This window comes from Podarcis erhardii (assembly GCF_964252035.2).
Source record: "Podarcis erhardii genome assembly, chromosome: 2".
NCBI classification, from domain to species: domain Eukaryota; kingdom Metazoa; phylum Chordata; class Lepidosauria; order Squamata; family Lacertidae; genus Podarcis; species Podarcis erhardii.
The window spans coordinates 110,037,314-110,060,548 of record NC_138498.1 but is presented as its reverse complement, the minus strand read 5'-3'; the positions used below and the strand labels follow the sequence as shown (position 1 = coordinate 110,060,548).

The following is a 23,235-nucleotide window of genomic DNA, read 5'->3' as shown; positions in this document are numbered from 1 at the left end:
TGGGCCCCACGTGATTGTCTAATTCTGGAATTCTCCTGTAGGCCAATCAGGTTATGGATTCACTTCTATCTGGAGCTGGATTGGGTGGCTCCTGCCGACCAATCATACTGCTGCATTGTTCTAGGAACAATCAGATTGCTGCATTCTGAATCCTATTGTTCTAGGACCAATCAGACTGCTGCATTTTGGATCCTGTTCAACTCAGTACATAACACCCATACACACAAAATCCCCCTCCGCCAGGTAAACATGTTAAATAGATACCTTGCCACATTGATAGCTTGCTACACTGAGATCTATGGCCAACACTGTAGAGCCATAAACTTCCATGACGGGGGATGAAGGAGGATGGCAGGAATGGCAATTACAGTGTCCCAGGTCTTTGAGCAAGGTCGAAGATACATGCAAAATTAAAGGATCACTTATATATCACTCATGGAAGACTGGCAGAAAATCATGGCTGTGCATACCATTCATTACGCTGTACAAATGAAAGCTGCTAACACAACGATTCAGGAATATGGGCTGGCCAGCAGTTACCCATTCTGTTTCATCAGGACCCAGTACGTGCCACATGATCTCCTGCAATGATTTTGCAAAGTTTTTTTGCAGATAAAGTGCCTCAGATTCAGGAAGAGTTAGACTCCACCATAGGAGCAGGGCCAGGGCAGGAGAGTGCTAGAGTCCTGTCTAGTCAATTTGCGTGGGATCGATTCCAATCTGTTACCCCCGAGGATGTGGACAGGCTGCTTGGACAAGTGAAACCAACCACCTGCCTCCTTGATCCTTGTCTATCCTGGCTAATAAAAGCTAGCCGGGAAGGGCTGAGCGATGGGCTTCGTGGGGTGGTGAATGCTTCTCTCTGTGAGTGAGCCTTCCCAGACCCGCTAAAAGAGGCGGCTATCAAACCGCTTCATAAAAAAACTTATTTAGATACGGCCAATATGGCAAACAATCACCTAGTCTCAAATCTTCCATTCTTGGGCAAGGTGATTGAGCGAGTGGTTGCTGAAGAACTCCAGGCTCGCCTTGAAGAAGCAGACCATTTGGATCCCTTCCAGTCAGGATTCAGGCCTCATCATGGGACTGAAACTGCCTTGGTCGCACTGGTCAATGATCTCTGGTGGGCTAGGGACAAAGGTGAGAGCTGTTTCCTAGTTCTGCTGGATCTCTCAGTGGCGTTTGATACCATCGACCACAATATCCTTCTGGACCGTCTAGAGGGGCTGGGAGCTGGAGGCACTGTCATACAATGGTTCCGCTCCTTCCTCCTGGGCATTGTTCAGAAAGTGGTGGTGGGGAATGAGTGTTCAGACCCCTAGGCTCTCACTTGTGGGTTCTGTCCTCTCCCCCATGCTTTTCAACATCTACATGCAGCTGCTGGGGTTTGGGGTGGGTGTCCATCAATATGCGGATGATACCTAGCTCTATCTCTCTTTCAACTCAGAACCAGTGAAGGTCCTGTGTGAGTGTCTGGAGGCAGTTGCAGGATGGATTGAGGTTGAATCCTGACAAGACAGAAGTACTGTTTTGGGGGGACAGGAGGCAGGTGGGTGTGGAGGACTCCCTAGCCCTGAATGGGGTAACTGTGTCCCTGAAGGACCAGGTAGGCAGCCTGGGAGTCATTTTGGACTCACAGCTGTCCATGGAGGCGCAGGTCAATTCTGTGTCCATGGCAGCTGTTTATTAGCTCCATCTGGTACGCAAGCTGAGACGCTACCTGCCGCAGACTGCCTCGCCAGAGTGGTGCATGCTCTGGTTATCTCTCGCTTGGACTACTGCAATGTGCTCTATGTGGGGCTACCTTTGAAGGTGACCCAAAAACTACAACTAATCCAGAATGCGGCAGCTTGACTGGTGACTGGGAGCAGCCACCGAAACCACATAACACTGGTGTGATGGCCTGGGAATCAGATTCGGAGGCTGAACCTGAGGATTCCCAGCCTGCACAGGATTCCCCGCCTCCAGAACCAGCTGAGCTGGGGCTGGGGCATGAGTCTGAAGGGTCCTCACCTGTGCTGGATCCTCAGGTGCAGGCACCAGCTGAGTCTGCTCTGGCTCCTGAGGGGATGGAGGACCCATTGCCTGCAGATGCTCCACTCTCAGTCCAGTCAGAGGAAGCTGAGGTTGCCTGGGTCTGGTAGCCCTCCAGCCTCTCCTGAGCTGGAGAGGCTCAGGGCAGAGAGGCGGAGGGAACTAAGTTCCCACAGGAAGAGTACTCGCCTCCAGGCCAGGAGAGGCGAGTCACCTGAGGATCGGGTCCGCCCCAGCCTGATCCCTGACCTGCTTCCCTGCCGGAGCTCCTGACCTCACCCGACACCCTGCCCTGCACCCAGCTTCAACTTCTATGGACTGCCTTCATATTGAACCATCGACCTCAGACTGGACTCAGACCTCGTCTCTCGGTTAGCCCCCGGGACCAGCACAACTGGTCTTGAAAGACATACATTGGCTCTCAGTACGTTTCCGAGCACAATTCAAAGTGTTGGTGCTGACCTTTAAAGCCCTAAACGGCCTCAGTCCAGTATATCTGAAGGAGAATCTCAACCCCCCATTGTTCTGCCCGGACACTGAGGTTCAGTGCCAAGGGCCTTCTGGTGGTTCCGTCACTGCAAGAAGCCAAGTTACAGGGAACCAGGCAGAGGGCCTTCTCGGATGTGGCTCCCACCCTGTGGAAGGCCCCCCACCAACTACCAGACTTTTAGAAGACATCTGAAGGCAGCCCTGTTTAGGGAAGCTTTTAATGTTTGATGCATTACTGTATTTTAATATTTTGTTGGAAGCTGCCCAGAGTGGCAGCCAGATGGGTGAGGTATAAATAATAATAATAAAGTATTATTATTATTATTATTATTATTATTATTATTATTATTATTCTGCAGGCTGGTTGAGAGTTGCCAGCTCGGCACATTGTACTATTACAATTGAAACCTGGAGCTGGACAGAAAACCCTCATAAGATAGCATCAGGCATCCGTTGAGGTCTGTGACATTCTGTACAGCATGCAGCTGATTTCTCAGCCCATTTGGTTTTGTCCTAACAACCAGCACTTTATGCCTGAAAGGGCCCAAGACAACCATCACCTTCACTCTCTGCTGCCCATCCGAGTGACCCAAGGATGTTACCAGAAACAAGTGTTCCTTCCACGTTAGATATTATCAGGTGGCTACAGAGGTCCAGGACATTCTGTACAACATTTGGCTATTCCCTCAGTCCATCGGGATTTATCCTAACAATCAGCTCATTTTACCCCCAATACTGAAAGGTAGCCACTCGCCTCATCTTTGTTGTTCCTCAGACACCCCAGCATGTTGCCAGAGGCTTCTGGTACCCACCAACCCCATCAGGATCAGGTGCCCTGAGATGCTAATAAGGTTCCTATTGACTTTATAGAATGGCTATGCTGAACCTGGTTCCTCAAGCCAAGCAACTTATTGTTTTTCAGAAGCTGATCTGTTGCCAGTAGTTATTACCATGTTTGCCTATCCAGAGCAAGATTGGGTTTTCTAACAAGGGGCATCCTGGCTATAGCAGTCAAAAGTCAGAGTACAGATTTCAGAAGCTGACCTGTGGCTACTAGTTTTTACCAGGTTTTCCTATCCAGAGCAAGATTGGCTATAGCAGTCAAAAGTCAGAGAACAGGTTTCAGCTTCTGCCCATAGTTCTCTCAACTGCAACACTTGACCTACTCCCCTGCAAGTGAAGAGTTGCCATTCATTCCAATCAGAGGAAAGGCAATCAATGCACTTGGGAACAGTGGTAGCAAAACTTGCCCTTCAGCTGATGGTGGTAAATTACCACACAAATCAACTGATAACTTGTTAAACTGGCATCTATAACAAATTCTGTGGAGCCACAAAAATCTATGAGGAGGCAGACTAATGACATGGGCTCACCTGCTTTGATTTCCGGGTCCTATGTCTTTGAACATGGTCTAAGATGGATGCAATATTAAAGGACCATGGGAAGTGAAGGACACAAGGCAGGAGTTGGTAATGCAGGTGAGCTGTGCATAAGCAAGCTGCCAGCTAGCTCTGCTGAAGATCTTTTTATCAGCACAATATGCAAAACCAGTCAGATACATTTTGGACTGTGACCTTTACACATCTTCCAATCCTGAGATTGAGGGGTGGTACAAAGTTATTTTGGCACCTGTTTCCACTGCGTCATTTTCCCCTTGAACCATGTATGACGAAGGAGACAAAGGGCACAGACAGGGCACAGCAGACCACTAAGAGAACAAAGGTTAGATGTTCAGACAGCTGTGGCTTTGTCTGCGGGTGGAAGTGTGCTCCACACCCGGCAGTTGGAAGTGTGCTTCCCACCATGTATCATTCCTTCACCATGTATTACTCACGGAAGGTGGACAGAGAAACATACTTGTGCACACCTTTCATACTGCTGTGCGTAGCAACAGAATAAAAAAGTGACCTCCTTTCAACAGAACCTTTTAGCAATGTGGATGATCAAGCCAGTATGCAGGCTATTTGACTATTAGTTCCTCAACACATCTTCGTGTCACAATTGAAACCCAGAGCTGAACAGGAAACCCAATGAAAGGAGCAAGCAATTCTTCCACAAAAGATGAGATCTGGGATGTTCTGTGCAGCATTCAGCTGATCCCTCAGCCCATTTGGATTTGTCCTAACAACCAGCACTTTGTGCCTGAAATGGCCCAAGGCAACCACTGCCTTCATCGTTGCTATTCTTCACTGTCAACTCAGGATATTGCCAAAGGCTCCTTGGACCTTTCAAGGCCACCAGGATGAGGCAAGAAGTCAAGAAGGTTCCTTTCGGCCTTATATAATGGATGTCTTGAACTAGGCACCTCAAACTGCACAGTGTGTTCTTGTCTGCCTGAAAGCCTGCGATTTCTCAGCTGCTAGCCTCCCAAAGCTCTCTCTGCATACAAAAGGCATTCCAATGGAGCAGAGCTTGTTTCTTGGTTATCGAAGGCCACGTCTGCTTCAGGTCTGCCTACTTACATTCTGTGTTCTGCTTTTGCTCAGGACCTGTGGTAAGTATTGCCCCCATTCCCCATCTCAAAATAGGTAAAACAAGAATAAGACACTGCTTTACATACGTAAAAAAGCACAGGATGAGCAGCAGTGTGCATGAGCCCTGAATCTACCCATCTATACACATACAAGAGATGGGTAATTTGATTCACTTCTACAAACACAGGGAGCTGCCTTGTCTATTTTGCCCCAATATCAGGATGCTCCACTCTCTTCTCTTCATTCTCTTCATTCACTAGTTAGTATCAACCTAAGTACTTATCTATCTCTCTCCAGCACAAAATGGCAAATTGACTAATTACGTCAAAGAATGTGGCGAAGACAGTTCGAAAAAACTCTGTGGGACAGAGGTCACATCGGGAGATAAAAAGAAAGTATCATGCTGTAATAGGGACTTATGTTTTGACTGATCTTACTATTCTATTCTAAAGTTATTTTCACCTATCTATGTAAAAGGGTGGATAACCAATCTTTCTCCTTTGATAGACACAATATTAGAACATTTCATATCATTTCCTCCTGCCATTTTCCTCCTCCAGATCTTCCTCCTGCCATTGCAATTCAAATGACAGACAAAAGCCCCATGCAGACATTCTGATGCCATGTCTAATAATCACATTAAGGGGATGTTCCACACTCACCAGCCTCACCATCCTCCACAAAATGGTGGCTGACTGTGTGACCTAGGGAGTCTTCTGTATTTGCGGAGGGCTGCCATATATCTTAGACCGATGATTTTCCAGCACCCTGAGTGCATTGGGAAGCCTCCATGAGCACGGGAACCCCCCATCAAACACTCATCCAGTTCACAACTGTGTTTCTCCTTCCTGCTCTCGAGAGGAGGACCACTCATTTGTGCTCACTCATTTATGCACTCCTTCATTGTCTGATATTTTGAAAAGTAAGTTCCTCTTGCAAAAGTGCACAATTGACTTAGGTATTGGGGTGGAATGGGTCGTTTCTTGGAGAGTTGATGGACATGTGCCAAGCAGTGATTTGCACTGTCTATAGGATTTGTGGGTCTCTTTATCACTCCCCTTCCCTGCTTGAACTTGGCAAATCACAGAAGATGTTATCAACTACAATACCCTGTGCTAGGGATGGTGACAATTCCTCTCTTCCTGGAGCTCATGGAACCCTGTTCTCCCCAACCTCTCCTTGGTTGGAGAGCTTGAATGTTCTCTGTTCTCCTTCCTGAACATTGCGATATGACTGGAACGTAGAAAGGTTTTAAGTAGTTTGGACTGGTGGCAGTTCTAGGTGGCCAAACACGATAGAGTTCAATAATAATAGTTAAAATCACTGCTAGTTTTGCATGCAGTAATAATGCGAAAATAATAGTTTGTATTATTTCTTGTACCTTACGCATCAATTATTTCTTTCAATAAAATTTAAAAATGAAGTTGCGGTCTGTATTCTATTTTGGCTCCTGTGTAATTACTGTATCTTGATCACAAAAGAAATCACTGTACCTCATACTTTCCTTTCCTCAAAATTGAGGAAATCTTAATTATATGGGCCATATCCCATGCTTTGCAACAGACTTCTGTGCTCAGCTCCATTTCCTTTCCCTCTCTGGGCCCCTCCAGCTTCCGGAAGACACAGGCAAGAATACGACAGGGCAAAACAAACAATGCAGATCCTCTACTCTGCATAACACTGTTGCATCGTATATGGCAGTGTTCAAATAGAATCCCATACACAAAATACACATGAGCCCAGTCAGCATCTGGAAACATTAACGTAACCGTAGCATATTCATCTGTTTCTCCAAGTCTTTGCACTCAGATTCCAAAATAAAAGGGCCTCAGTCAACTGACTAACCAGCCAACCTTCTACCTCTCCCCAATTAAAAGCATCAGTTCCTATTGGATGCAGTTTGGCTCCAAGAAATATGGAGGTGGCCAGAATATCTGTTCATGGGATTGCCAGGAATGAGAGTCTGTCTTGCAAGCCTGCTGTCTCTCCATGTCCCACATCTTTGAGTAAAGTTGAAGATACGTGCAATATCAAAGGCCCACTTATTTATCACTCATGGAGAACAGAAACACATGGCTGGGCACATCATTCATTCCACTATGAGCCGCAGTGAGATACTGTACAAAAGAAAGCTGCTAACACAACGATTCGAGAATATGGAGTGGGCAGAAGTCACCCATTGACTGTTTAATACCACAGATCAAACCGGCTTTAGGACGACCTTTTGTTGACATTTTAGTAGCGGGTAAATTATAGGTAATAAAATTAGGAATATTTAAAGGTTTAAGAGACCAGGTTTCCTGCAAGAGTATTATATCATAAGATTCAAGAAAATTTATAAAATCAAGATCAGCTAATTTACATGAAAGTCCAGCTACATTCCAGGACATAATAGAAAGAGTTTGGAGAGGTCTTTGATTTAAGGGTGCTAGTGAGGTATGCGTGGTGCATTCCGGATGTCACACCAAGTTCCTCTGTCCAGTAGCACCTTAAAGACCAACTAAGTCAGTTCTTGGTATGAGCTTTCGTGTGCATGCACACTTCTTCAGACACGAAAGCTCATACCAAGAACTGACTTAGTTGGTCTTTAAGGTGCTACTGGAAGGAATTTGTTTTGTTTTGACTATGGCAGACCAACACGGCTACCTATCTGTAACAAGTTCCTCTGGTTCTTACTATTATCCCTTTCAGCGGGAGACTTAGTGGTTTTTAATGGTAGGTGATGTTGTTGCGTTGTATTATTATTCTATATTATATTGTATTGTGTTATTTATGTACATCGTTTAATTTCTGGGAGTTAAGAATAGGCCTGGGATAAATTGTGTTTGCTATGCCCGTATTTTATACAGTTTGTATATAATGTTTGTTTGTTAATGTGTGGTGTGCTATGCCTAATAAAGGATTTTGAATTTGAATCTGAAGTCACCCATTGTGTTTCATCTGCAGGCTGGTTGAGAGTTGCGTGCTTGGCACATCTTACTATTACAACTGAAACCTGGAGCAGAACAGAAAACCCTCGTAAGATAGCATCAGGCATCCGCCACGGTCCGCGACATTCTGTACAGTATGCAGCTCATTCCTCAGCCCATCTGGATTTGGGCTAACAATCAGCACTTTATGCCTGAAAGGGCCCAAGACAACCATCGCCTTCACTCTCTGCTGCCCATCCGAGTGACCCAAGCATATTGCCAGAGGCTCTTTGGACCTTTCAAGCCCACCAGGATGAGGTGAGAAGCCAAGAGGGTTCCTCCCAGCCGTATATAATGGATATCTTGAACCCGGCTCCTCAAAGTGAGCAGCGTGTTCCTGCCTGCCCTGAAAACCTGTGGTTTCTCAGCTGCTAGGCTTTGAAAGCTGTCTCTCCATACAAAAGGCATTCCAATGGAGCAGAGCTTGTTTCTTGGTAATCAAAGGCCACGTCTGCTTCAGGTCTGGCTACTTACATTCTGTGTTCTGCTTTGCCTCGGGACTGGAGGTACGTATGGTGCCCATTTCCTGTCCCTGAACAGGTGAAGCAAGAATAAGCCACTCTTCTACATAGGTTGAATCCAGGAGCAACCCGGAGGGGATGTACTTTGGGGCAAGAGTGGAATATATGCCTCCTTTAGTGGGGTTATGATATTTCAGTGTTAGAGCTCTTGCTTTCCATGAAGAAAGCCCCAAGTTAATCCCTTACCTACCATCTCCAGTTGAATGTTGCAGTGAGAAGATCGTGGCGCATCCTGATAATGGAGCAAAATAGACAAGGCAGTTCCCTATGTTTGTAGAAGTGAATCAAATCACCCACCTCTTGTTGCCTTTACATAATTGGAGAGATTTAGGGCTCATGCACACTGCTGCTCATCCTGTGCTTTTGAGGCAAGGGCCAAGGGGTTTTCCATTTCCCCCCACCACTTTCTTCAGGAAAACTCGCTACTTTCGGCTGAATCCAAACAAACGTCAATCCACAGAAAACCCGACTGACGATTGCTTTGATTCAGAGTGTACCATCTTCGAGAAAGAAGGTCCAGCTGTCTAGGCGGAAGGTGTTGCTAGTCTCAGGCCACAGGAGCGTGCTACTAATTTGCGTACAATTTCCATCTCTTAATATATACACAGAAATGCAAATTTTGTTCGACTGTCCAAGGGAAAAAAGATTATACCATTTCTGTTCTGGGGTCTCTGCTGACAGCTATGTGTGCTGATAGGATTTTGGTGGGTTAGGGCAGTGTTTCCCAACCTTGGGCCTCCAGATGTTTTTGGCCTACAACTCCCATCATCCCTAGCTAGCAAGACCAGTGGTCAGGGATTATGGGAATTGTAGTTCAAAAACAGCTGGAGGCCCAAGGTTGGGAAACACTGGGTTAGGGCATTGAATATCAATTGGTCCTTCCACCAGTGAAATACTGTCTCTTACAACAGATGCTGTGATATGCAGAAGATGCATCATAAAAGGTCCTGGCGAGCCATGCATACCGAATGATATAACATGTGAGGCATCATTCTGTCTGATGGTAGAAACCTTTTCAGGTAAGGAGACTCTCCTGTCGACGTTCCTCCTTTATTATGGTGGGCCTCAGTGTAGAAAACAAAGTCCTTGTACCATACTTGTGTCCTTGTGTGAGTGTCTGGAGGCAGTTGGAGGATAGATGGCAGCTAACAGATTGAGGCTGAATCCTGACAAGACAGAAGTACTGTTTTGGAGGGACAGGAGGTGGAAGGGTGTGGAGGACTCCTGGTCCTGAATGGGGTAAGTGTGCTCCTGAAGGACCAGGTGCGCAGCATGGGAGTCATTTTGGACTCACAGCTGTCCATGGAGGCATAGGTCAATTCTGTGTCTGTCTACCAGCTCCATCTGGTATTCAGGCTGAGACCCTACCTGCCCATGGACTGCCTCGCCAGAGTGGTGCATGCTCTGCTTATCTCCCGCTTGGACTAGCAATGCGCTCTATGTGGGGCTACCTTTAAAGGTGACCCGGAAACTACAACCAATCCAGAATGAGGCAGCCAGACTAGTGACTGGGAGTCGCCACCGAAACCGCATAACACTGGTCCTGAAAGACCTACATTGGCTCCCAGTACGTTTCCAAGCACAATTCAAAGTGTTGGTGCTGACCTTTAAAGCCTTAAATGGCCTCGGTCCAGTATACCTGAAGGAGCATCTCCACCCCCATCGTTCATGTTGTATTATTGGACTAATACAATAAAATTACCTTCATTCACTGGATACTTCTTTGTTCCCCTTTTGGCCACAGCAGATACCCATGCTTTCCCTTACTTATTCCTTTTTTTAAGTTTCCTTTTTTGTAAATATTCTGTGGCATAGTATCAGCAGCACAGCTTCCTGGAGACAGCAACAACTGAATGATCAGATGGGTCAAACACTTTGTGAAATGATGGGGTCCTTGCCAAGCTCATTGCCTCTTGGAATAAAAGGCAGCAGCAGCAAAGGAAGCCACAAAATGACATGCCCTCTATAAAGAGCAAATGAGCATAATTAACAGTAATCCAAGTTTATGCACCAACCACTGGTGCTGAAGAAACTGAAATTGACCAATTCTATGAAGACTTACAACACTTTATAGAAATGACACCAAAGAAGGTTGTTCTTCTCATTATAGAGGATTGGAATGCTAAAGTAGGGAGTCAAGAGATAAAAGGAACAACTGGCAAGTCTGGCCTTGGAGTTCAAAATGAAGCAGGGCAAAGGCTAATAGAGTTCTGTCAAGAGAACAAGCTGGTCATCACAAACACACTTTTCCAACAACACAAGAGACGACTCTACACGTGGACATCACCAGATGGGCAGCATCGAAATCAGATTGATTATATTCTCTGCAGCCAATGATGGAGAAACTCTATACAGTCAGCAAAAACAAGACCTGGAGCTGACTGTGGCTCAGATCATCAGCTTCTTATAGCAAAATTCAAGCTTAAACTGAAGAAAGTAGGAAAAACCACTGGGCCGGTAAGATACAATCTAAGTCAAATCCCTTATGAATACACAGTGGAAGTGAGGAACAGGTTTAAGGATTTAGATTTGGTGGACAGAGTGCCTGAAGAACTATGGATGGAGGCTTGGAACATCATACAGGAGGCAGCAACTAAAAGCATCCCAATGAAAAGGAAATGCAAGAAAGCAAAGTGGCTGTCCAACGAGGCCTTACAAATAGCGGGGGAGAGAAGGCAAGCAAAATGTGAGGGAGATAGTGAAAGATACAGGAAATTGAATGCAGATTTCCAAAAAATAGCAAGGAGAGACAAGAAGGCCTTCTTAAACGAGCAATGCAAAGAAACAGAGGAAAACAATAGAATGGGAAAAACCTGAGATCTGTTCAAGAAAATTGGAGATATGAAAGGAACATTTCGTACAAAGATTACCATAATAAAAGACAAAAGTGGAAAGGACCTAACAGAAGCAGAAGACATCAAGAAGAGGTGGCAAGAATACACAGAGGAACTATACCAGAAAGATATGGATGTCTCGTACACCCCAGGTAGTGTGGTTTGCTGACCTTGAGCCAGACATGCTGGAGAGTGAAGTCAAATGGGCCTTAGAAAGCACTGCTAATAACAAGGCCAGTGGAAGTGATGATATTCCAGCTGAACTATTTAAAATTTTAAACGATGATGCTGTTAAGGTGCTACACTCAATATGCCAGCAAATTTGGAAAACTCAGCAGTGGCCAGAGTATTGGAGAAGATCAGTCTACATCCCAATCCCAAAGAAGGGCAGTGCCAAAGAATGCTCCAACTACCGCACAATTGCACTCATTTCACACGCTAGCAAGGTTATGCTTAAAATTCTACAAGGCAGACTTAAGCAGTATGTGGACCGAGAACTCCCAGAAGTGCAAGCTGGATTTCGAAGGGGCAGAGGAACCAGAGACCATGCGCTGGATTATGGAGAAAGCTAGAGAGTTCCAGAAAGACATCTACTTCTGCTCCATTGACTATGCAAAAGCCTTTGACTGTGTCGACCACAGCAAACTATGGCAAGTTCTTAAAGAAATGGGAGTGCCTGATCACCTCATCTGTCTCCTGAGAAATCTCTATGTGGGACAAGAAGCTACAGTTAGAACTGGATATGGAACAACTGATTGGTTCAAAATTGGGAAAGGAGTACGGCAAGCCTGTATATTGTCTCCCTGCTTATTTAACTTATATGCAGAATTCATCATGCGAAAGGCTGGGCTGGATGAATCCCAAGCCAGAATTAAGATCGCCGGAAGAAATATCAACAACCTCAGATATGCAGATGACACAACCTTGATGGCAGAAAGTGAGGAGGAATTAAAGAACCTTTGAATGAGGGTGAAAGAGGAGAGCGCAAAATATGGTCTGAAGCTCAACATCAAAAAAACGAAGATCATGGCCACTGGTCCCATCATCTCCTGGCAAATACAAGGGGAAGAAATGGAGGCAGTGAGAGATTTTACTTTCTTGGGCTCAATGATCACTGCAGATGGTGACAGCAGTCACGAAATTAAAAGACGCCTGCTCCTTGGGAGAAAGGCGATGGCAAACCTAGACAGCATCTTAAAAAGCAGAGACATCACCTTGCCAACAAAGGTCCATATAGTTAAAGCCATGGTTTTCCCGGTAGTGATGTATGGAAGTGAGAGCTGGACCATAAAGAAGGCTGATCGCCAAAGAATTGATGCTTTTGAATTATGGTGCTGGAGGAGACTCTTGAGAGTCCCATGGACTGCAAGAAGATCAAACGCTTCCATTCTTAAGGAAATCAGCCCTGAGTATTCCCTGGAAGGACAGATCGTGAAGCTGAGGCTCCAGTATTTGGCCACCTCATGATAAGAGAAGACTCCCTGGAAAAGACCCTGATGTTGGGAAAGATAGAGGGCACAAGGAGAAGGGGACGACAGAGGACGAGATGGTTGGACAGTGTTCTCGAAGCTACAAACATGAGTCTGACCAAACTGCAGGAGGCAGTGGAAGACAGGAGTGCCTGGCATGCTCTGGTCCATGGGGTCACGAAGAGTCGGACATGACTAAACGACTAAACAACAAACGGGCATATTTCCTCAATAGTAGAGCAATAAACTTCACGAAAATGGAACAACTTCTATATTGTAATGTCTTGCTGCCCCTTTTATTGGAGATTCATGATGTCGTAAAACATACATGGCCTCCACATTGATTATCTAAGCTTGAGCAAGTCAGGATGAATGCTCAATAAATGGAAGAGCCCAAAGTTTCTCTAGGGAGTACCGCATTGGCATGAATATAAGCCGCACCTACAAATAAACCACACTTTTATAATTGAAGGGGGGGAGAAAAAAGACAATACTCAGGCTGCTTCCTGGGGGGAGCCACACCGCTTTGCTGGCGGCCTTCCACCTTCTTTCTGGTGACTTGGGGAAGGCTTGGGAGCGGTGGGCGAGCAGTGCGCCATTGCCCAACGCTTCCGGGCTGCTTCCTGGGGGGGGGGGGGAGCCGCGCCACTTTGCCAGTGGTGTAAGGTCACGGATATAAGCCGTACTTGAACTTTTCACTGTTGGAATTGGGGGGGGGAAATGAGGCTTATATTCAGGCGAATGCGGTAATAAATTTACTACAACAGTTCGAATTTTCTGGTCAGGCTCTGAATTGACTTGGTAATGTAAGGAGTAACATCTTTTACCAAAGCAGTCAATGAGCAATTGACAGAGCTGTCCCTTTCCTCATCACCATGGTGCATGATGCGTAGCGTATTGTCACATGACAGTGCATTGGTTTGCAAGTGCAAAGTCTCAGCAGCAATACGAAAAATACCAAGCATTTCCAATGAAAATGGAGCATTAGATAGCTTTCCCCCCAACTCCATTTTGAACACATGGATTCAGTTGTGAAGTTGGGAGATTCATGGACATATCGCTGCAAGGCAGACTGTGCAACAGTCTTCCAGCAGTAATGGAAGATTTACCTCATTAAAGTCTTAAATGCCAGCTATATTCTTATATTAAGCCACATTACGTAGAGGGACCTTGCTTAAGAAAATGAAATGTTGGAGAGGGACAGGAAAGTAAGGTTTCTGCATCAAGGAACTGGCATGTCACTTGGAAAGTGGCCTATTTTTCAGTCTGAAGGGAAAATATTTGGGATTTATCCTTCACAACAATGGAGGAGATTCTGAGATTTAAGGGTTTGTTTAATTAGACATATATTTTGCATATGCTTTAACCTACTTTTTTAAAAAATGTTGACACTTAAGTAGCTTTAGCAAAATAAATTCTGTTTTAAGTATACTTTTCAAGATTGAGATCAAAATGTAAAGCATAGTTGGAAGAGGAGTAACCTTTGTCCTCTCTTTTGGTATGGATTTTGGACTAATACAATAAAATTATCTTCACTGACTGGTTAATCTCAACAAAGACACTTCTCTATCTCTCTCCAGTTGATACAGGTGAATTGGTGAAAACCATCAAAGAATGTGGCCCTGATAATATGATAGGGGCATGTGGATTGGAACCATCAGATGCAATGAAACTGAAAATGTCGTGCTGTGAAACTGACTTATGTTTTGACTGATATTACTATTCTGTTCCTAAATTGCTCCTCCTTCCTGTTCCAGAGAAGAGGACCACCCATTTGTGTCCACTCATTTATGCATTCCTTCACTGTAACTTCTCCCCACAAAAGTGTGCCATTGACTTCAGCAAGAGGGTGGGATGGGATGTTCCTTGATGAGTTCATAGACACCTACCAAGCGGTGTTTTACACTGTCTACTCTTACCTTCCCCACACCTGACCTCATATGAAGTCAGGCGTAGGGTGGATGTGGGCTGGGGTGGGGGTCTTCTGAAATAGCCTCTTGTGCCAAATGGGGAAGACCAGAATGCTTCCTTATGCCCAGAGGCCAGAGTTCCCCTCCCTTGCTAGAACTGGGCAAACCACAGAAAAGGTTATCCAAAACATTCGCTTGTGTTACGGATGGTGATGAGATTCATTAAACAAGAGGGTGAACTTGGATGGTCTGTCGTTGCTCGTGAGCAAAACCATCTGCCTCAAGTCATAGGACAGTTTTCTATCTTGGTCTGTTCTCTGTCTGAGTCTCATGATTCTCTGCAAACTCTAAATTATCATGAATCCCATTCCTAGAGAGGGATTGTACATTTGGCATAACAGGCATCTGCCCTAATTCTGACAGGACCCTGATTATTTATCAGCTCTTAACCACGTTCTTAGAACATCTCATTCCACACAGTCAGTCAGGATGGTTGGGGGGGGGGGAGTCTGGAACCACTTCTATTTGGAGTCTCCTGCGTCCTGTCCATCAGATTCTCAATTCATCTCTTCCTGGAGCTCATGGAACCCCTCTGTTCTTCCCAACCCCTCCTTGATTGGAGAGCTCAAATGTTCTCTTTTCTCTTTCCTGAACATTGCAATGTAACTGGAACGTAGCAAAGCTTTTAAGTAATGTGGACTGGTGGGAGTTCTAGGTGGCCAATCACAATAGAGTTCGATAATAATAGTTAAAACGATTGCTACTTTTGCATGCAGAAATAACGTGAGAGTAATACCTTGTAATATTGTTTTATCAGATGCTTCAATGGTTACTTTCAATAAAGTTTGCAAGTGAACTTGTGGTCTATATTCTGCTTCCAGTCTGTCATCTGGCTTCAAAATGGTGTCCAAATGTATGCAAACACAGGCAAAAATCAAGAAGGTTCCTCCCAGCCTCATATAATAAGTGTCTTGTGAATTGGAAGGAACAGGCATTCTTTTCACATAAGATATTACAGTGGTACCTCAGGTTAAGGACTTAATTCATTCCGGAGGTCCGTACTTAACCTGAAACTGTTTTTAACCTGAATCACCACTTTAGCTAAGGGGCCTCCTGCTGCTGCCGCACCGCCGGAGCACGATTTCTGTTCTCATCCTGAAGCAAAGTTCTTAACCTGAAGCACTATTTCTGGGTTAGTGGGGTCTGTAACCTGAAGCGTATGTAACCTGAAGCGTATGTAACCCGAAGTACCACTGTATCAGGTGGGCATGGAGGTCTAGGACACTGTGTTCAACGTTGTTCCCTCCGCCCATTAGGATTTTGGCTAACAATCAGTATATCAGTACACCAAATAGCCAAAGAGAACCACTGCCCTCATCCCCCTTGCATTGCAGAGATACCCCAGCATATTGCCGAAAGCCTCATGCACTTTCCAAACCCACCAGGTTCAGGTGAGCTGAGATGCCCCCCGGGCATATACAATGGCTGCAACATCTTCCTTACCATAAGTTAAGCTACTACCGCTATTTGTTGCCTGTTTCTTTTTCTGCCAAAGGACAAATGGGTGCGACCGTCTCAGCACAGCAAACCCTTTGCAAAGAGTGTAGAGAATGCATTAACCAGAAACGTATTCAGGACTCTTTCTACATTGAAATTCATTATTGGATGTTGAGGCGAACAGAAAGAGCATAGTGTGGGAATCCAGTGGAAACTTGGTGTGGGAGCCATAAAGCCATAGCAGAGGCTTCTAGTGCTGCCTGGTGCCTGCTGACCTCGGTGACCAGCATGTCTGTGCCTGGCAGTGTATAGAGTGTATTACCTTATATGGTGATGGGAGCCATTACCAGGATGTAACGTGAGACATTAGCAGAGGGCCATGCTGGCTGTGAGACAAAGGATAATAAAAAAAGTTACTGGACAAGAGGGAAGTCGAAGGAGCTGCCCCTCCATCCTGAGATTACTGCTGCCTCTCTGTGTCTTTTTTCTATGCTAAGCATCATTTAATGACGGCTGGTCTTCCGTCAAGTGGTGCCCCGTGTGAGGCTAACTAAAAGAAAACAGTGTGAGGCTGTTTTAAAGAAAACCGTGTGAGGCTAACTTAAAAGAAGAGGCTAACTAAAGAAAACAGTGTGAGGCTGACTTCAAAGAAAACCATTTGAGGCTTTTCGATCCACGCAATGGTATCATCGACTCACCACGCCCGGCAAGGGTTACAAAGCGCTAATCATCTTCGGATCCCCGGTGAGTCGATCCCTTTTACTGTATTTTTCGCTCTATAACACGCACCCGACCATAACATGCACGTAGTTTTTAGAGGAGGAAAATCCGCAGGCATGCCACCCATAGGCATTCCCTCCACAACACACACAGACATTTCCCCTTACTTTTTAGGAGGAAAAAAGTGAGTGTTATGGTGCAAAAAATACGGTATATTGATTTTAGAAAAATGGGCAGCTCTTTGTCTATTCCCCAACAGAAATTTTTAAAAGACTTAAAATTTCTCCTCTCCTCCAACAAATTGGAAGTTCCTGAGGGTGATTTGATACAGCTTATTCTGGCCATCGGTGAACATTGCCCCTGGTATACCCAAGATGGAACTTGGGAATTAAAACACTGGGATAAGATTGGAGCACATTTTCATGGACACCCTAGCATCGGCGTTCGAGTTCTGAATGCATGGTGCAAGGTTCGTTACGCCATGGCTCTTTATCACCAAAAAATATCTCCATGGCAGTATTGCCAACATCACCTCTGGCTTCTTTAATCCAGCCTGCCGTGTTGCCATCAGTTCCGGCACTTGCCTTGCCAGCACCACCAGACCCCAGAGGATCGAATCCTGCAAAAATACCACAGTCTGGTTGGCAATGACCCTGCTCTCTCACCGACAGAACCAGCCACCCCTTTTCAACGTGCAGTCCTTGCCTGTTCCTTAATTCAGGATACTGTGGCATTTCCCGTTACAGTGCCCCCTGCTGGCGCCCCAGCAGGAACTCAAGCCCAACATCAACCTTTTGACTTTAAGGTTTTGAAAGAGCTGCAGCAGTCAGTAAAGACCAATGGACTCCAAGCCCCATATATGGAGACACTTTTGGAAGCCACATTAGCCCAGCTTTTGGTTCCAGATGACATAAAGCTTCTTGCCCGTACAGTGTTACCTCCATCAGCAGGCGTATTGTTTATCCACGAATGGGAAACCGCCTGCTGTGCTTATGCTCCGGCTTTATTACAACAAGTCAGAGGGAATAACCCTAACATTACCCTCGCAGATGTCATAGATGCCATGATGGGGCATGGTCCCTTTGTTCAGGCTTCAGTGCAAGCCACACTGCTGCAAATCTTATTGAGGGTTACTGCCCTTGCTGCTAAAGCAGCAATGAGAAAAATTCCAGAACCCTCCAGTATTCAATCTCGGTGGGGTTCAATCAGACAAGAGCCAAGAGAACCATATTCTTCCTTTATGGACAGGCTGCTCACAGCAGTGAGTCGCCAAATTGATAATCCTGAAGCCAAGCAAATAATTAGCAAACAATTGGCCTTTGAAAATGCCAATGAGTATTGTAAAGTTGCATTACGACCAATAATACACAATCCTACCACAGACACAGCAGCTATGCTTCGCATTTGTCAGTCTGTAGGTACAGCCACCCACAAGGCTCATCTGCTGGCGGCAGCGCTAAATAAAAACCAGCCTGTAGCCACCGATAAAACATGTTTCCAGTGTGGCAAACCAGGATCACCGATACTCCAGTGTGGGTAGAACAGTGGCCCCTACCGAAAGAAAAATCCGCAGCGGCGGCCCAGCTTATTTCTGAACAATTGACTTTCGGCCACATTGAACCGTCCTCATCCCCCTGGAACACCCCAATTTTCGTCATTAAAAAGAAATCAGGGAAATGGCGCCTCCTGCAGGATTTGAGAAAAGTCAAGGAACAAATGCAGCCAATGGGAACTTTACAACCTGGCATGCCAAATCCAAATATGCTCCCGCGAGTAAGGATTTGCTGTATTTGATTGGGTAAAGAGGAACACAAAAAAGGGAGGCGTGAGGAAGTCAAGAAAGAAGGTTAATTAAGTATGAATTTAAAAGTTGGAGTTTTTCTTTTTCTTTTTAGATTGGTGTAATTTTATTTTTCTGTATTTCTTTCTCTTTTATGTGTATTTTTGACTATGTTTGTTTTTTCTCATTTTTGTTGTTGTGTGTTCTTTTTTCTGTAAAATCTTAATAAATATCTTTAAAAAAAACAACAAATATGCTCCTGCGAGAATATCAGTTGGCGGTGATTGATTTAAAGGACTATTTCTTTTCTATCCCACTGGCCCCAGCAGACAGGGAATGGTTTGCTTTTACATTGCCAGTATATAACAATTCGCAGCCCACCCAGCGATATCAGTGGGTTGTCCTGCCTCAGGGCATGCGGAACTCCCCTACACTTTGTCAACACTTTGTGGGTTCCAGCTCAATGCGTACGGCCATGGTGAGTCCCTTCAATTGCGGAAGCGCCTTCCTCACCATCTGCCTCGCCATCCTTTGTTGCACCGTTATACAAGGAAGAGAAGCAGACAACCCAGTCCAGTTGAAACCACCATATTACCTTATCAGCTGGCAAGCCGCAGCCATCAGAATTCTACTCTGGCTGGCAGTATCCACGGCTCAGCCACTCTCGAACTAGAAGAATAACGTTGTTGAATAAGACTTTTAGGGGAGAAAATTATCATAAGATTTGGAGGGATAATATTTTTATGCAAGATATAATTATGTTTACCAGTTTATTGCATGCTTCTAAATGCTGGTTGTGTATGCACATGCCCCGTTTGCCCGTCACTCAGGCTTAATGCTTCATGGTGTGCCTGTTAATGGATCTTTTCAATTTACAAATGTTATATCCCTTAACCAAACTTTTTGGCCTCCAGTACAATTGACCCTCCATGAGCCTGCCCCCATTTGTTTTCAAATTGAAGAGGGAAAAGAATCATGGGGCATATATCCAAACTGTCAATATACATTGAATTTCACTTTTAATAGCTCTTGTTCTCTTACAGGAACATACAGTGACCAATCTCAGTGCTATAGGAGTGACACCAGTGCATGGCTAAAAAATAGAAAAGAAGCCTACCATGAGGCTTGGAATCTGAATTTTTCTATCCCTGGCTTAGCAAATGCCACTGATGAGCAATTTCATATCAATTCTTTATTTACTGCAGCCTTTAATTGGTCCCAACAGAGTAGTAATATCAGCTATTTACTCCAAAGAGAGTTATGGTTGCTTTGTGGCAGATCCATGGGCATGGTTATATTCTTGGCTTCCGGATGGAAGTTGGCTTCGACATTTATTGATTTTAGTGATCCTTTTAGTAGTTATTTGCGTTATTTTGTGTTGCTGTATACAATGTATTCCTTCTTTAATCTCTGTATGTACTGCATGGTTCTCCTGTCAGTGTCCTGCTTCCGGCCTCACAAGGGTTGCCTATCGTGCTCGGTATAACCGTATTGGTAATGAAATATATGACTCTGATTAATAAAATAAAGAAAGAGGGCATGTGGGAGCCATAAAGCCATGGCAGAGGCTTGTAGTGCTGCCTGGTGCCTGCTGACCTCGGTGACCAGCATGTCTGTGCCTGGCAGTGTATAGAGTGTATTACCTTATATGGTGATGGGAGTGTAAAGCCATTACCAGGATGTAACGTGAGACATTAGCAGAGGGCCATGCTGGCTGTGAGACAAAGGATAATAAAAAAAGTTACCGGACAAGAGGGAAGTCGAAGGAGCTGCCCCTCCATAATGAGATTACTGCTGCCTCTCTGTGTCTTTTTTCTATGCTAAGCACCATTTAATGACAGCTGGTCTTCCGTCAACTTGGAGTTCAGCTACATTAGTAAAGAAAAAATGCTTCATATACTTTATAACATCGTGCCACCAGATGGTGCTGTGGAATCCCATCTTTTTGCCAACGTGATTTCCCTTTATGAATTTACGTTTTCCTGAAACGCTTTTTTGATGCGTCTAGATCCAGCCTTGAAAATAAATTGCTGGCTCTAACAGATCATCCTCCAGTGAATTCAGTTTTTGCAACAGAGAACTGGTTTTCTGTTGTATTCTCCTGGTGACTGAGTGATTGGGATATTCCAAAACTTACTGTTGTGGCAGACGGAGCCCTCTAAATTTCTTTTTTTCTTCGTTCTCCCCCCCCTCCCCCCCGCTACACAATACTCATTTCTATGGTTCATTGTAAAATGGCATTTTACTGAGGATTCTGGTGCAGTCTTTTTGAGGAAAAAGGGTTCCATTTAATTCATCCAATTTACAAGCTGTGGGAGTGTCTGGGGCAAGGTCAAAATAGTTGCACAGAAATCCACTCAGCGCCTGCATAGTTTGTCATCCAAACTGTCTCTGATGGAGGCCTGCATATCCCAAACCCTTGCAAACACACTCCTTCCATTATAGGTCTCATTAGTTAATACTAAGAGTAACACATTGAAATATACTCAGAGTTGAGAGTGGATTTCATGCTCCTTATTCAGCTTATAGTGGTGAAGAGGGAGTGGAAGTCCCCTCAAAGTATCTGCTTTATATACATTATTTACACAATGGGCTGCACGTGATTGTCTAATTCCGGAATTCTCCTGAAGGCCAATCAGGTTGTGGATTCACTTTTATCTGGAGCTGGATTGAGTGGCTCCTGCCGACCAATCATACTGCTGCATTGTTCTAGGACCAATCAGACTGCTGCATTCTGAAACCTATTGTTCTAGGACCAATCAGACTGCTGCATTTTGGATCCTGTTCAACTCAGTACATAACACCCATACACACAAAATCCCTCTCAGCCAGGTAAACATGTTAAATAGATACCTTGCCACATTGATAGCTTGCTACACTGAGATCTATGGCCAACACTGTAGAGCCATAAACCTCCATGAAGGGGGATGGCAGGAATGGCAATTACAGTGCCCCAGGTCTTTGAGCAAGGTCGAAGATACATGCAAAATTAAAGGATCACTTATATATCACTCATGGAAGACTGGATGTGGACAGGCTGCTTGGACAAGTGAAACCAACCACCTGCCTCCTTGATCCTTGTCTATCCTGGCTAATAAAAGCTAGCCGGGAAGGGCTGGGTGATGGGCTTTGTGGGGTGGTGAATGCTTCTCTCTGTGAGTGAGCCTTCCCAGACCCACTAAAAGAGGCGGCTATCAAACCGCTTCATAAAAAAACATCTTTAGATGCGGCCAATATGGCCAACAATCGTCCAGTCTCAAATCTTCCATTCTTGGGCAAGGTGATTGAGCGAGTGGTTGCTGAATAACTCCATGCTCGCCTTGAAGAAGCAGACCATTTGGATCCCTTCCAGTCAGGATTCAGGCCTCATCATGGGACTGAAACTGCCTTGGTCGCACTGGTCAATGATCTCCGGTGGGCTAGGGACAAAGGTGAGAGCTGTTTCCTAGTTCTGCTGGATCTCTCAGTGGCGTTTGATACATCAACCATAATATCCTTCTGGACTGTCTAGATAGGCTGGGAGCTGAAGGCACTGTCATACAGTGGTTCCACTCCTTCCTCCTGGGCCGTTTTCAGAAAGTAGTGGTGGGGAATGAGTGTTCAGACCCCTGGGCTCTCACTTGTGGGGTGCCTCAGGGTTCTGTCCTCTCCCCCATGCTTTTCAACATCTACATGCAGCCGCTGGGAGAGATCATCAGGGGGTTTGGGCTGTGGGTTTGTCCATCAATATGTGGATGATACCCAGCTCTACCTCTCTTTCAATTCAGAACCAGTGAAGACGGTGAACATCCTGTGTGTCTGGAGGCAGTTGCAGGATGGATGGCGGCTAATGGATTGAGGTTGAATCCTGACAAGACAGAAGTACTGTTTTGGGGGGACAGGAGGCAGGCAGGTGTGGAGGACTCCCCGGTCCTGAATGGGGTAACTGTGTCCCTGAAGGACCAGGTGCGCAGCCTGGGAGTCATTTTGGACTCACAGCTGTCCATGGAGGCGCAGGTCAATTCTGTGTCCATGGCAGCTGTTTATCAGCTCCATCTGGTACGCAAGCTGAGACCCTACCTGCCCGCAGACTGCCTCGCCAGAGTGGTGCATGCTCTGGTTATCTCTCGCTTGGACTAGTGCAATGTGCTCTACGTGGGGCTACCTTTTAAGGTGACCCAGAAACTACAACTAAGCCAGAATGCAGCAGCTAGACTGGTGACTGGGAGCGGCCACTGAGACCACATAACACTGGTCTTGAAAGACCTGCATTGGCTCCCAGTACATTTCCAAGCACAATTCAAAGTGTTGGTGCTGACCTTTAAAGCCCTAAACGGCCTCGGTCCAGTATATCTGAAGGAGCATCTCCACCCCCATTGTTCTGCCCGGACACTGAGGTCCAGTGCCAAGGGCCTTCTGGCGGTTCCCTCACTGCAAGAAGCCAAGTTACAGGGAACCAGGCAGAGGGCCTTCTCGGTTGTGGGTCCCACCCTGTGGAACGCCCTCCCACCAGATGTCAAAGAGAACAACAACTATCAGACTTTTAGAAGACATATGAA

General features: G+C 45.4%; 2 long non-coding RNA genes across 2 annotated transcripts in view; one reads left to right on the top strand and one right to left on the bottom strand.

Annotated features, from left to right (window-relative positions):
- LOC309337460 overlaps window positions 1-23,235 on the bottom strand; it is a 180,823-nt gene that overhangs the window by 87,906 nt on the left and 69,682 nt on the right. The gene's annotated exons all lie outside the window — the stretch shown is intronic.
- LOC309337345 lies at window positions 8,035-15,556 on the top strand. Its single transcript, XR_014154180.1, has 3 exons — window positions 8,035-8,472; window positions 9,399-9,506; window positions 14,371-15,556. It is a non-coding gene; the product is annotated as an uncharacterized lncRNA (long non-coding RNA).